Source organism: Macrotis lagotis, chromosome X (genome assembly GCF_037893015.1).
Source record: "Macrotis lagotis isolate mMagLag1 chromosome X, bilby.v1.9.chrom.fasta, whole genome shotgun sequence".
Lineage (NCBI taxonomy): Eukaryota > Metazoa > Chordata > Mammalia > Peramelemorphia > Peramelidae > Macrotis > Macrotis lagotis.
The window spans coordinates 694,708,713-694,724,513 of NC_133666.1; the positions used below are offsets into that span (position 1 = coordinate 694,708,713).

General features: G+C 45.3%; 1 long non-coding RNA gene across 1 annotated transcript; it reads right to left on the reverse strand.

The window, feature by feature from the left end:
- Window positions 1-3,048: 3,048 nt before the first annotated feature.
- LOC141498135 (uncharacterized) lies at window positions 3,049-10,310 on the reverse strand. The gene is made up of 3 exons (XR_012471566.1): window positions 9,931-10,310; window positions 7,432-7,499; window positions 3,049-3,284 (listed from the first exon to the last, which is right to left on the reverse strand). It is a non-coding gene; the product is annotated as an uncharacterized LOC141498135 (long non-coding RNA).
- Window positions 10,311-15,801: the final 5,491 nt, after the last annotated feature.

The following is a 15,801-nucleotide window of genomic DNA, read 5'->3' on the forward strand; positions in this document are numbered from 1 at the left end:
GGAGAAGGGACACTATGAGCCCAGGCTACTCTGAGACTGGTTACCCCTTTGCCCCTGGGCATGGTGAGGGGGGGATTCTGAGGAGACGGGGCAGAAGAGAGGGTGGCGTTTAGGAGTGAGGGTGGGTTCTGAGGGGGCCTGAAGGGGTGAGCTGGCCTCTGAGGGAGGTTGAATGGAGACATTTGTATGTGATACTGTTGGGGAAAGTGGCTGTAGGAGATGGGTCCTGGTGGGGTTCGAGAGGTTGAAGGTGAGTGTGTGGGAGTGAGGATAGATCCGAGACTGCATGGTGAGTGCACCCAAGAGTGAACACAGGGGCATAAGGCTGGATATCAGGAGGACCCCCCTCGCCTTGAGGGGTGAGTTCCCCATCACCAGAGGTCTTCAGAGGAGAAGTTGGATGGCCACTTGTTGAGGATACTATCCTTTCCTGTATGGACTGAACTAGGTGATGTTGGCATCCCCTTTGCCTCTTAAAATCTGTGAGTCTCTCTGTGCCTCAGTTTCCTCATATATAAAAGGAGATAATAACAGACACGTGGTGAGACTCCAGTGCTGCCTTTTGGAATCCTCCTGAGAATTTAAGACACTTTGCAAACCTTTAAACTTCGCAATCCACTCTTCAGATGATAACGATGACTATGACGATGCTGATCTAATACCCTCATTTTCCATTTTCTCATCCAAAGCAAGGGCAGGAGGGAGGAGGAGGAGAAGGGTGAGGACTTGAGTGTCTCAAACCCCTAAGCTCTTACGAGACTGGAAGATCCTTGAAGGCAGGAGTGTGCTGTAGCTAACCCAGCATCCAGCCCAGGCCATTGCACACAGGAGGTGCTTAAGCAGTGTTTAAGTCGGATTGGGGTCCCACCTAGAGAGGAGCTCACAGTAGTGGTTGCTGCTCTTTCCCTCTTCATTGATCTGTGTCCTTGTGGCAATCCCTCTCCTCCCAGGAGACCACAAACTCCTTGAGGTCAGGTGCCTGACATATATATTAGGGACTCAACAAAGGATTGGATTGGACAGAATCCCACCATACCTGGAGGTCAAGCATCCCCACTAATATGTCCAGACCCTCTGTCTCCATGCTTCCTATGGGCGTGGATGACCCCCTTGGTCCTGAAGCAGCTCGTTTCATTTTGGAACAACCTGGAACATAATTCCTTAGAGTCATAGGGACCATCTCATGCAGTCATCCCATTCCATTGATCAGGAGACACATCAATGAGGCAGAGTCACAAAGTCATCCAGCCAGGTCTCCTGGCACCTGAGCCAACCTCTTTCCTACCATGTTACCCAGGGTCCTCAAAGATCATGCAAGGAAATCTGCACCCATTTTACAGATGTGGTAACCGAGGCACTTGGAAGGGATTGGAATGCCCAGGTGTCCATAGTGAGTCTGGCAGTGCTTGGCCCGAGGCCAGGGTCTTCCACCTTGCATTCGAAGATGGTGGATTAGCTTTTGACCCCAAGTAAATAGACTCTCATCCTGCCTCCTCCAGCCCAATGTTTGGTCAGCCCCCAACCAGCGCAGCTTCCCTTTTCTTATCTATGGTCTGTTGTTCTTAGCCAGCTGGGGGAAGACTTTTGGACTGTCTCCCTGAAGACAAACTATGGGCCCCGAAGAGGTGGATGCTTTGATCTGTGAGGCTGACACCTCAGCTGTCATCTCTGCCCCAGGGGCCAGATCCCAGGACTCTAAGCACCAGAGGCTATAGAGCTAGCTTAGAGATGGTCCTACCTACCCATGTCCCAGGAGAGGCCACGAGGTCCAAAGAGGAATAGAGACTCTGCCCTGAGACAGAGAGGGAAAGGGCATCTGGGATTCCAGGGTCAGACCAGGGACTAAAGTGTGCCGGCACCTTCCTTGCCCTCTGCTGCTTCCCTGGAACTTGGAGGCTCAGATTTCCCCTTATAAGATTATAAACTCCTTGAGGGCAGACCTAGTTAATATTTCCTATCTTTGTGTCTTCAGGATCCAGAATATTGTCTGACAGAATAAATGACCATTGAACCATTGAACTGAATTAACCCCAGGTCTGCCACCACATGAGCTTCCCCTACCCCTTATTACCTCCCCCTTTTTGCCATCCCAGTGGCCATCTTCTTCCCTCCCTTCTCTCTCTCTCTCTCTCTCTCTCTCTCTCTCTCTCTCTCTCTCTCTCTCTCTCCCCCCCCCCTTTTTTCTTCTAACTGAACAACAACATCCTTTGTTTATTTATCCATGAAGATAATGTTGCTAAGTTCTGGGACATTTTTATCCCAACTCTCATTCCCTGTGTCAAATTGACCTCAGTATTTCTAAAGCTCTCGGTGACCTTAGATCACTTTCCACCTACTCCAAACTTTCACTATTTTCATACCTAAATCCTATTATGGGGGAATTCCTTCCCAAGGGATCAGGCTGGAGCTCCTTATACCTCAGGGAGAAAGCTTTTATCATTATTTTCTCTCTGGAACATTCTTCTTTTCAATCCCAGTTAATTTCAATGAATTCTGCCTCAGTTTCCTCAACTGTAAAATGGGGATAATAATAGAACTGAGCTAAAAGGGTTGTTTGTGAGAAGTAGTAGATGAGATAACAATTGTAAAGATAGATTCAGCAATAACACTGCTGGTTCTCTATCCCAAAAAGATCATGAAAAGGGGATAAGACCCATAGGCACAAACTATCTGTAGAGACAAAGAACTGGAAATTGTGGAATACCATGGCTGAGCAAGTCATGATTTATGGACGTAATGGAATTTTATTGTGCTGTAAGAAATGATGAACAAACAGATTTCAGAGAACTAAGGAAAGACTTACATGGACAGATGCTGAGTGAAGTTGGCAGAACCAGATCATTGAACACCTTAACAGCAACACTGTGTAATGACCGACTCTGATAGACGTAGCTCTTCTCAGCAATACAGTGATCAAAGACAATTCTAAGAGACTTGTGATGGAAAATGTCATCTACATCCAGAGAAAGAGCTATGGAGTCTAAATGCAGACCAGGAGCATACTTGAAAATAGTTTTTAAATATAAATACTTTTAAAAATGTCTTGTATGATTTTTCTTTCTTGTGTTTTTTTTCCCTCTTTGGTTCTGATTCTTCTTTCACAATATGACTAAGATGGAAATTATGTTTGAACTTTATTCTTCAAAAAAAATCACCAGAGAGGTAATGTATGTTCACTGAATTTGAGGTTGGGGGTGACTGTGCTGAGTCACCAGCTTCACTTTCTCCTCCAGAGCCATCTAGGTCCAGTAGCCAGATATGAAATGGGATGGCTGGAGATATCCCTGGATGAGAATATAGAATATGGAAATATGATAAACATGACTTTACATGTATAACCTATATCAGATCACCTGCTGTGATGGGGAAAGGGGAAGGAAGAGAGGAAAGAAGGAAAATGTGGGACTCAAAATCTCAGAAAAAATTAATGGTGAAAACTATCTTTACATGTAATTGGGAAAAAAATAAAATCAAAATTAAATAAAAAGACTTACATGAACTGATGCAAAGTGAAGTGCAGAACCAAGAGAACACTGTATACAGTCACACCAGCACTGTGTGATGACCAAGATAGACTTAGCTCTTTTCAGGAGTACAGTGATCCAAGACAATTCTAAAAGCCTTGAGATGGAAAATGCCATCCATACCCAGAGAAAGAGCTGTGGAGTCTGAATGCTGATCAAAGCATATTTTTCCACTTTTTTTATTATCTTGTTTTTTTCCTTTCTCATGGATTTTCCCTTTTGTTCTGATTCTTTCACAACATAAGTTATATAAAATTATGTTTAACATAATGGAACATGTATAACCTAAAAAGAATTGCTTATTCTTTCCCTCCATTCCTTCTATAACCTTTAGTCGTATGGTAGACCATAAGTCCCTGTTTTGGTTGCCCTCCTCTGAGCACTCTCCAACTTATTATTCCCTTCCTAACATGTTCCATACAGCACATATCCATACTAAATATAGCACACTAGAAGCATTCTGACTAAAGAGCACAGTAAAACTATCTCTCCCTGTGCTCTGGACACATTAACTCTCTTCAGGGAGCCTAAGGTTGAATAAATTTGTTTTTTCTTCAGTTGCCATGTCCTACTGTTGACTTGTGTTCCACAAACCCCCACAGATCACATGAACTGCTTTCTAGTAACACTTTCCCCTATGTAGCCCTTTGGGATTTTTTTTAACCCAAATGGAAGATTGTATATTTATTCAATTTCATATTTTTAACTTTGCCCCTAATTGTTGAGGTTTGGGGAGGATCTTGAATCTATTTTTCAGTATGTTTGTCACAAAGGTGACAAGTGTGTCACCTATCCCTCCATCTAGAGCTGCGCACTTAATTATTTCAGTGACTCTGGGATCCATAATTTGTGTCCCCCCCTCAAATTCAATTAACATACATGTCATGACATCACCTCCCTGGTATCATTGTTTTCTTGGGGAACAAAGGACAAATATAATTTCCATATTAGTCATGTTGTGAATGAAGAATCAGAACAAAAAGGGAAAAACCATGAGAAAGAAAAATCATATAACAAAACAGAGGTGTTCCTTCCACCCATACTGATTCTTGTCTTGGTTTTCCTTTAAGTCTCCCAACAGGCCTCTCTTTCCCTTTTGTTTGAGAGGATTTTCTCAGACCTTCTAATGCTTTGAGGGGCCCCACGCAGTACTCAGTCTCTCAGTACTTAATCTATCCATTCTCACTATATATCTTGCCAAATTCCTTTTCTGATCAGTAATACATCCTTATTCCAATGACTCCTCATTACTTACTATATCAAAAATGTTTAGGATTTAAACCACACAGTAGATGAAAGAATCAGGGTCCAAAAGGACCTTAACAAGCTAGAATATTGGGATCAATCTAAATAAATAAAATTAATTATTAAATTAAGTAATTAAAATAAAATCAATAGAAATAAATATGGAAATTTAAAACAGTCTTCTCAGGTATAGAATAAAGAAGGCGGGTAGAGATAGCAGTTTGTGTGAAGAAGATCTGAGGGTTCTGCCAACTGATTAGGTGTCAGCAATGTGCTATGATAACAGTTAAATAGCCAAGGGGATCTTGAACTGCATTAAGAAAGTTAGAGGGGTGGCTAGGTGGTGCAATGGATAGAGCACTGACCGGCCCTGGAGTCAGGAAGACCTGAGTTCAAATATGACCTCAGACACTTAATAATTACCTAGCCATGTGGCCTTGGGCACATTTGCTTTACAAAAAAAAAACCACCTAAAAAATAAAAGAATTTCAATTCAAGAAAGTTAGAGTGGCCGGAGCTAGGAGAGTGAGAGTTTCATTGTTCTTTGTACCAGTCAGACCACATCTCAGTTGTTTAGTATCTTCAGTTCTGGGATCTATGTTTTAGGAGGAAAAGTGATTGCCAAATGTTCAGAAAAAGAGATAGCTTTCATTTCTCCTCCTCCTTCTTTCCTTCTCCTCTTCCTCCTTTTTTTCCTTCCACCATAAGACATAAGACCTTCTCTGTGGTGGTATCATAGGTGCTTAAAAAGGTTCATATAATTAATTTGAATTGAACCAAAATGGATCAGAATGCCATAAAGGAATAGGCTGTGTAAGCTTGGCCAACTCACTTCCCTCTCTGGGCCTAAGTTACCTACCCTGAAAAGTGAGAAGGTGACCTAATTTGACTGAATGACCTCTGAGGGCCTTTCTGATTCTTTGGCCTGGAGGAGAGAAGAATCCAGGAGGACATAATGTCTGTCTTTATTTAAAGGGCTTGCTCCTAGAGGACAGAACCTGGAGTGATGAGATGAATTTGGAAAGAAACAATTTGGGGCTTGATGCCAGGAAAAAAAATTTCCCAACAATTAGTGTTGTCCAAAAGGGGATCATCTGTCTGTAGGACCTGTCCAAGATAACAAGCTCCTAGAACCAGAAGTCACTGAGTCCAGCTCCCTCCTTTTTTATGTTCTATTGTATTTTTATTTATTTTGTTAAATATTTCTCAATTACATTTTTAATTTAAATTTTTTTCAATTACATGAAAAAAGGGGTTTTTTTATATTCATCCTTCTGCAAGCTTTTCGGTTCCACATTTTTCTACCCTACCTTTAGCAATCTTCTGTGTTCTTTCAGAGGTGATCTTGGATCCAAATAGAAACGTGAACAAAATAATGCAAGGTCATCTCTTGTCCATTATGCCATTTGGAGTTTTATTGGTGAAGATCCTGGAAGAGTCTGCCATTTCCTTCTTGAGCTTCCCTTCTCTCCCCCCCTCCCCATGGCAGGGAACAGTCTTATATAGGTTGCATATATTGCCATGTTAGTCATGTTGTGAAAGAAGAATTAGAACTAAGGGGGGTGCAGCTAGGTGGTGCAGTGAATGGAGCACCGGCCCTGGAGTCAGGAGGACCTGAGCTCAAATCCGACCTCAGGCACTTAATTATTGCCTAGCTGTGTGGCCTTGGGCAAGTCATTTAATCCCATTGCCCCTTAAATAATTTTTTTAAAAAAAGAACTAAGGGGAAAATCATGAGAAAAAAAGAAAAAGCATAAAAGAAACTTTTAAAAGTGATCAATGTCAATTTTGCTCTGCATTCAGAATCCATAGTTTGTTTATTTTTTCATATGTGGATGGCATTTTCTATAGTGGGTCTCTCAAGGGTTTTTTTTTTTTTAGGATATTGTTTGCGAGGCAATGGGGTTCAGCGGCTTGCCCAAGGCCACCCAGCTAAGTAATTATTAAGTGTCTGAGGCTGGATTTGAACTCAGGTCCTCCTGACTCCAGGGCCGGTGCTCTATCCATTGCACCACCTAGCCACCCCTCAAGGTAGTGTTTGATCCCTGAACTGCTTTTTTTTGTTTGTTTGTTTTTGCAAGGCAATGGGGCTAAGTGACTTGCCCAAGGTCACATAATTAAGTAAATATTAAGTGTGTGACTGGGGTCAAATTTGAACTCAGGTCCTCCTGATTCCAGGGCTGGTGCTCTATCCACTGCACCACCTAGCTGTCCCTGCTCATTGAACTATTGAGAGGGGCTGCTTTCATGGCAGTTGATCCATCTCACAATGTTGCTGTAAATGAGTACACTGTTCTCCTGGTTCTGCTCACTTCACTCAGCATCAGTTCATGGAAGTCTTTCCAGGTTTCTCTAAAGTCAGCCCCTGCTGATTTTACTCCAGAACAATGGAACCCCATCACATTCATGCATCATAGCTTATTTGGTCATTCCCCAGTAGATGGGTATTTCCTCGATTTCTGATTCTTTCCACTACAAAAAGCAACTCTCCCTTTACAGGGGGAGGCAACATGGCTTCCATTTCCCACCCCCATCCCTTTGCCCTGGCCCATTGCCATTCCCAGAATCCTCATCCTCCCTGTGCCCAGCTCTTAGAACCCTTAGTTTCCTTTAAAGCCTACTTAAACACTCCCCCTTCCCCCCAACACACACAGTGTCTTACCTGACACCTCCCTCGGAGATGACCTTGCGCTATTTTGTTCAGGTTTCTATTTGGATCCGAGATCATCCCTGAAAGAACATAGACGATTGCTAAAGGTAGAGACAGTTTCATTCATTTTTATCAGGCAGTTGGATAGCACATCAGAGTGTTAGACAGGATCAGGAAGACCTGAGTTCAAATCCTGGGACTTTAGATGCCATTGAATCCAAACCAATGGCCCCCAGCCCAATTTTACACATAAGGAAATTGAAAGACAAACATGTTAAGGGGCTTGTTCAGGGTCACACAGCGTGATAGGAGTGGATTTGAACTCAGGTCTTCCAAGTCATTAGTTGTGATTCTGTAGCCCAAGCAGCTGGGTGGTACAATGGATAAGGTGCCTGGACTGGAATCTGGAAGACCTGAATTCAAATTTGATCTCAAACACTAAGCGATTATGTGACCCTGGCAAGTCACTTCTGGTTTGCCTCAGTTTCCTCAGTTGTAAATAAGCTCAAGAAGGAAATGGCAAACTCTTCCAGGATCTTCACCACTAAAACTCCAGATGGCATAATGAAGAATCATACACAACTGCTTCAAACTAACAGTATAGTCAGAGGACCTGAGTTCAGATTTCAACTCTGTGTGAGCCTCGGCACATTACTAACTTCTCAGGTCTCAGTGCCTCTTTTGTAAACATTGGACTAGATGGCCCTGAGACTCTGCCACCTCTGCACGCATGATCCCATCATTCCCTGAAGTCTCCTCCCTGCTCTGAACCTCAGTTTCCCCATCTGTAAAATGAGAATCCCCACACTCACACGCCCCACTTCACAAGGCTTCTGTGGATGCTTTTGTAGTCTGGGAATACCCTGGCTATTGATTGGAGTCACGGAGCTGGGAGCCAGGCAGGATGGGGAGAGGAGGGACCCAAAGAGAGGAAACGGATTCCCCCGGGGCTCTCAGCTTACAGCCCTCCCCCTCCTCTTGGGGCCTGCCCCATCCTCCTTGGCCACAGCAAAGCCAGGGAAACCTAATGCCAGCAGTAGACAAATACTTTGGAAATGACTCTTTAGTTCCAAGGCTTAGTGTCCCTCTCTGAGCTCGTCTGTCCTGGGTCTGGCTGGCCAATAGGCCGCCCCCTCCCCCTCCCCAGGCCAGAGCTGTCATTGGCCCCAGCTGTTAAAGGCACTGGGGCTGGGGGGCAGGAGTTCCTCCCAAAGGAATGTTTGCAAAGGATTGGGGGGGAGGAGGGAGACCCGAAGGCCACCTCTTCCCAATCATCTCTCCCCATTCCCCCTCCCCCCACATCAGACCCTGGGACCGCCTCCCTGGAATCACAGAGTTGGACCTTGCTGAAAAGGGTTTGAGTCCTAGAACTGTCTTTGTGACCTTGGACAAGTCACTTCCATCTCTGAGCAGCCTCAGTTGCCTCCTCTGAAGAATTAGGAGATGTCTTAATTTGACTGAAGGACCTTGGAGGGCCTTTCTGGTTCTACATGGGTGATTCTATCTGGGGGACCTTGGGCAAGGGTCTTCCCACATTTCCTTAATCATCAAGCAAAGGTCTCGGATTTGATCTCTGTGATTTGATCTGTCTCGTCTTGTCTCTATGTCTCTGTCTCTTTGTCTCTCTGTGTCTGTCTGTTTCTGTCCCTTTTCTGTGCCTGTCTCTTTTTGTGTGCCTCTGTGGCTGTTTCTCTCTTTCTGTCTCTCCCTCTCCCCACCAGATGTGGAAATGGAGGCATAGATAAAAGATGCTGCTAAGGCTGGGCCAATCGTCAGGCCCTGTCTCTTGCCTCTTTCCTTTCTTCCTGCCCCCTTCATTCAATCTTCCTGTCAATTCTGAGGCTACTCCCCCCACCTCCAATGCTCAGCGTCCTCCAGTCTCTCCCCAGGCCTCGAAAGCCTTACTCTCAGCTAAGGAAATGCTTCAGACTAAAATGTCAAAGATGGGGGCGACTAGGTGGCGTAGTAGATAAAGCACCGGCCTTGAAGTCAGCAGTACCTGGGTTCAAATCCGGTCTCAGACACTTAATAATGACCTAGCTGTGTGGCCTTGGGCAAGCCACTTAACCCCATCTGCCTTGCAAAAAAACTAAAAACAAAAACCAAAATCTGAAGAAGGGTTAGCCTCTTCTATCTTCTCTAAAATGTCAAAGATTGATAGCATGCTCCAGTGTGGAGTTTTCCAGAGAGACTGACCTTCTGACTAGCACCTTGGCAGAGGGAATGGGACAAGAAGCATCTAGGAGACCCGGGTTCGAGTCCCACCTTATATATTTATTAGCTTTGTCCAAGTTATTAGACTTCACTGTCAATAGTCAGCAAACTTTTATTTAGTATCTAAAAACTAGGGATGCAAATAGGGAAAAGTTAGCTCCTTAAGGAGCTTACAAAAGAAGCTTGGGGGGAGTCAGAGGAGCCCCCAAGTAGGGCAACCAGGTGTAAAATTAGGAGAACAGCGAACCTTGGTTTTCCCATCTGTAAAATAGGAATAATAACACGAATTTGACTAACCTTAAGGATTGTTCACAAGATACCTTGCAGACTTGCACATGCTCCATAAATGTCGACTGGGAAGTCCACTCACTCGGTGTTTGAACCAGAAGGAAGAACTTGAAGAAAGGAGATACTGGGGACCAAAGGGGCCTGGGGAATGAAAGGGGAGGAGGGAGGAGGATGGGGAGGGGGTATGGGGGAGGAGCAGCAGTCAGGGGAGGAGGAACCCTAGGGGAGGAGTGGGACTCCTGGGGGGACCTTGAGGGCACCCTGCAGGGAGAACAGCCCTCAGATCAGGAGAAAATTTGACCAGTATTATCTTTGGAGAAGATGAGACTAGCCACCCTGAGGCCCTCCCCCATCCCTGGGTTCCCCTAAGTGTCCATGGCTATGGGGACAGCTCCCATTCCTGTTCCCATGATCTCACACAGCTCATGTATGTGCATGGACATGGAGATAGTTCACACTCCTCTTCCCATGATCTCATAAAGCTCATGCATGTGTATGGACATGGGGCCAGCTGGCACTCCTCTTCCCGTGATCTCACACAGCTCATGCATACACACATATGTTTGTAAACACAGACACATGACCTTTCTGTATATGCTTGGGATTTCCCACTTGCAGTTGTACATGTGGCATTCCTATATATATTATAACCCTCTGCTAATTGAACCGAAGGCTCATGCATGCTCTTTTTGACATGTGTGGCTCATGCACACGTGTACAAGTCACTCCACTCCTATGCATGAACCTAACACTCCTATATACATACATTTGAATAGCTAAGCACACATATATTAGCACATACATGCATACATGTGACTACATACACAGTTCATGAGAACACATAGTTCAAGTATATGAGTATAGAATGTGGCATAGAGAAAAGAACACTGGCTCTGGAGTCCAAAGACACAGGTTCAAATCCCAACTCCTGTCATACTGAGTAAGTGACTTCATAACCCTGGGTCTCAGGTTCTTTCCCTGTAAAATGAAGGTTGAACTGGAGGACTTCCAAGGGCTCTTCTAACTCTCTAATGTCATAGGTTGGCATCCACATGTGCATATAAGGCAGCCCACATGTACACACAGGAGGGGAGATAACTTACCCAAGGTCACTCAGCTAGAACATGTCAGAATTTGGGCTTTTGAGTTTTATTAATAGAATGTGTGGGGGGCAGCTAGGTGGTACAGTAGATAGAGCACTGGCCCTGAAGTCAGGAAGAGCCGAGTTCAAATCCAGCCTCAAACATTTAATAATTACCTAGCTGTGTGACCTTGGGGAAGTCACCTAACTGCATTGCTTTTGGGGGGAAAAAAACAAAAACATTAGAATGTGTGCAGGTATTTATGTGGACTCTTTCCTGGATCTTCCTAGTCATCTATGACTCTGTGTAAACACTGACACATACCCCTGGTTTGTATGTGAGCATACATCTCATGCATAGCTTAGTCATGTTTGTAGTGTCTGCTTACAGCTGCCATGATCTACTGTGTGTGCCCACAGCCCACAGGTATCCACCTGTACATATAAAGCATATCTTGTAATCAAAAACAAAGGGGAGCAGGTGGGTGGTGACGTTTGCTAGCTGTATGATCCTGGGCAAGTCATTTCACCCTACCCCCAAAAAAGACAAAGAAAAGAAAAAACAAAGAGGGGGAAAAGGCAGACATAAAACAAATCAAAGAGGTCAACCCATTTTGCCCAGATATTTGATGCATCGCCTCTGTGCTCTAGCACCCACCTCTGCAAAGGAGAGAGGGAAGAAGGGACATCCCTTTTCCTTATCCCTTCCCTGGGGCCAAGCTTGGTCATTTTCATTTCATGGAAGTGAGTTTCTTTTTTATTCTTTTCATGTCTGTTGTTATAATCATTGTGTACATGATTTTCCAGGTTCTATTCACTTCACTCTGCATCACTTCATGAGTCTTCCCATGCTTCTCTGCATTCACTTTAGTCACTGTGTCTTTTTAAATAGTATTTTATTTTTTCCATAAAGACAAATTTTAATACTCATTTTAAAAACATTTAACAATTGTGTTAAAACATTAAGGCTTGAGGTGGCTAGGTGACGCAGCGGATAGAACACCGGCCCTGGAGTCAGGAGGACCTGAGCTCAAATCCGGCCTCAGACACTTAGTAATGACCTAGCTGTGTGGCCTTGGGCAAGTCATTTAACCCCATTGCCTTGCAAAAAAAAAAAAATCCCCTTAGGGTAAAGACCTTGCATTGATATTTTGCAGTTTGATCGTCTTTGGGCACATTTCAAAATTGTTCTCCAGAATGGTTGAATCAGTTCACAACTCAACCAATAATGCATTAGTGTCCTAGTTTTCCCACGTCCCCTCCAGCATGTCATTTTCCTAATCTGATAGTGCCTCAGAGTTATCTTAATTGGCAGTTCTCTACTCAATAGTGATTTAGTGGCAGCTAGGTGGCAAAGTGGATAGAGCACTGGCCCTGGAGGCAGGAATACCTGAATTCAAATCCGACCTCAGACACTTAATAATGACCTAGCTGTGTGGCCTAGGGCAAGTCACTTAACCCCATTTCCTTGAAAAAAAAAACTAAAAAAAAATAATGATTTAGACATTTTGTAACTACAAATAACTTTGATTATCCTGTTTGAAAACCCCTGTTCATATCCTTTGACCATTTAACAACTGGGAAATGACTTGTATTCTTTTTATTTTAGGCTTTTTGCAAGGCAAATGGGGTTAAGTGGCTTGCCCAAGGCCACACAGCTAGGTCTTTACTAAGTGTCTGAGGACGGATTTGAACTCAGGTCCTCCTGACTCCAGGGCCGGGGCTCTATCCACTGTGGCTTGTGTTCTTATAAATTTGGACTTGTATTCTTTAACTTAGAAAAAAAAAGCCCATTATCTTATTATGTAATCTTGTTATCTCTTATACTTTATGTTTCTTCCTTAAGGATATGATTTCTCTCTCATCATACTCAATTTGGATCAATGTAGACCATGGAAACCAGGTAAAGACTGACAGATTGCTTTCTGTGGGGGTGGGGGGTGGGGGGAGGGAAGTAAGATTAGGGGGAAAATTGTAAAACTCAAAATAAATAAAATCTTTAAGTACAAAAAAATCCCATTGACTTTAAAAACAAATTTTCTCATTTCTAGACTCATTGTCCAGATGCCTTGTATTCTTATAAATCTGACTCCAAGCTCTATAAGGTTGAGATATGAGGTCTTTTTCAGAGGTACTTACTATAAAAATTTTCCTGTCTTCTGCTTTCCTCCTAATCTTGGTTAAGCTCATTTGGTCTTCAGGACAACCCTGGCAGATAGGCGTTGTTATTATTCCCACTTTACAGTTGAGGAAACTGAGATAGACAGAGGTGATAAGGACCTGAGACAGGATTTGAACTCAAGGCCTTTCTGACTGCACTCTCAGCATACTTTCTGCTTTGTCCCTTGGCTGAATTAAGTCCAAGATAAAGGAAGTAATAATTGGGGAGACCTCAATCAAATCCCATCTAGAGGACTGTTGCTTAGATCTAAGGGCCATTTATAAGAACATTGAAAGATACAATCATCTGGAGAACGATGGAGATAAGGAGGTCCCTCTCTGAGGACTGGTGAGGACAGGGAGAATATGTGCCTGAAGAAAAGAGGGGGTTCAGGGGGAGACACACAATAACTCACCTCAGGGATCTGAGGGGCAATCACGTGAAGGTGAGACTTGCCCTTGAAAGCAGAATTGAGAGAGAAAGTTGTTGAGTGGCCAATTTGGACTCCGGAGGAGGTCAAGGTTCCTCACAATGAGAGAGGCCTTGAACTAGTGGAGGGAGATATTAGGAACTTCTCACTATAGACCTTCAAGCAGAGGCTGGATGTCTGAGATATCAAAAGGGAGCCCCCCACCCTGGACCCCCTAGGGTGGCCCTTAGAGTAGGGAACTAGCCTTCTAGGAAGCCTTAGCCTTGAATGATCATCTCAGGGCAAGGCAGAGGAAGAAGGGTCTTCCACAAAGGACAACTTGATACTGTGGGAAGGCCTGCTGGACCACAGGCTCTTCTTCCACCTCAAGGAAGGTCCCAGGCCAGGAGTCCTGCCAGGCCGTGTGTCTGGACTGTCATCTCCATATCTGTCTACATTTCCAGGCAGACGATGCCCAGATGAAGGCTATCCAGGAGGGCCATTATGCAGAGGAGGATTCTTTGGACTATGGGAAATGAACATGCATTGAAGGAGGTGGGGAGATTCAGCCTGGAGTAGCATTTAGGAGATTTGAGGGGTGGGGTAGAAGCACTAGCACTCCTTGAAGGACTCTTGAAGAGACTCTCTGGGGGAAGAGGGATTAATTTGATCTGCCAGACAGACCTAGGAGGGTTGGCTCAAAGATGTGGGAGGCGGGGGGGAGGGGAGAGCAAAGATGGAAGATGGAACCAGGGAGGAAGTGAGCTTCTTGTCACTCTATATATTCAAGGGGAAATCAGATTGATGATCTCCTATCAGAGATGTCAATAAAGAGGCTCCCTCCAAGTGGCCTTCCCCATTGACCTTTGCCTCAGTTTCCTCTTTTGTCAGAAATGAGATGGGGGTAGCATTCTCCTGGTCATCCCACCTCCCCGGAAAACTGGAAATACCACAACTGACTCTCCACTGCCATGGACAGTTTCAGCCATAACTGGACACTAGGCCCCTTGGGGCCTGCGGCCCGTGACCATATAAGGCTCCGCGACAGTCTGGCGCCCGCTCCTCCCACCAGCACCCGGTGTCCCAGAGCCCGGGTCCATTTCATCTTGGCAAAGACCCCAGGTCAGGCCGCGCCTCTGAGGGGGGTGGGGGCAGCAGTTGAGGCGTGGCTTGGGTCTCAGCATGGGGGCCCCAGGCACCAGGGAGAGGCTGGGGGGGAATGCAGGGGTTCACCCCAAGCTTCCTGGGGGTCCAGGAAGTGGGGGTGGGCACTGTGGGCGGTCAGGCCTGGTCTGGGCAAAGGAAAGTGATCTACCTTCCAGCACAGCTGGCCCTAAGTGGCTCACTTAGGGGGATCAGGAGAAAGGCAGACTCCGCCTCCATCCGCCACCCACATCGGCAGCAGGGGATCAGACCCCCATCAGGATGGGGTTCCCAGGCTTCGATAGTCCCAAGGGTCTTCCCTTCACAGTCTTAAGTCCTAGGCCCAAATGGAAGCTCTCCTGCTTGGGTCAATCCCGTTCCTTTCACTTGACTTCCCTGAGCCTCAGTTTCCTCCTCTGAAAAAATGAGGTCGTCAGACTAGTTGAACTATGCTACTTTGAGAGCTTCCAGCTGTAAGTCCTAGGCCCCTACAAGTCCTTCAGGGCTCCCCAGAAGCCTGGAGCCAGGGGCTTCCTGGGACTCAGGCGGGGAGGGGATTAGAGAATCTTGGGCTTAGATCTGCAAGGGGCCCTGACAGTGCATTTTGCCCATTGTATATTTAGGGAAACTGAGGCCAGGGAGGGAAGGACACATAGCCAATGACAGGGATGGAGCTCAGATTCAAGTTTCTAACTTTCCAGCTCCGGGCTCTTTCCAAAGTGCCTTGAAGAACAGAGGCCTAGACCAGGCCGGGTCCTCCTCAGAAAGTAGGTTTGAAGTGGGGTGTGGGGGTATCAGGACCTTCCAGACGTCATCACAAGAAGCAATGCCTTCCTCCCCCCAAGTCCACTGCCCCAGTCCTTTCTCCCTCCCTAAATTCTCCCCAACTTGCCAGATTCTCAGAATGCCAGTTATACTCCATGTCTGCGTGGCCCTAAGCACGTCTGGCTAACACTCTGTGTTCTAAGACTCCTCCCTACCCTGACATTCCATTTTCCAAAGTCCCTCCCTTCTAAGTCTAATCTCTCTGGAGTCCCTTGGATGCCCTGGGTCCTGTTGCTGACTCTTTCCCTGATTCCCTGTCTG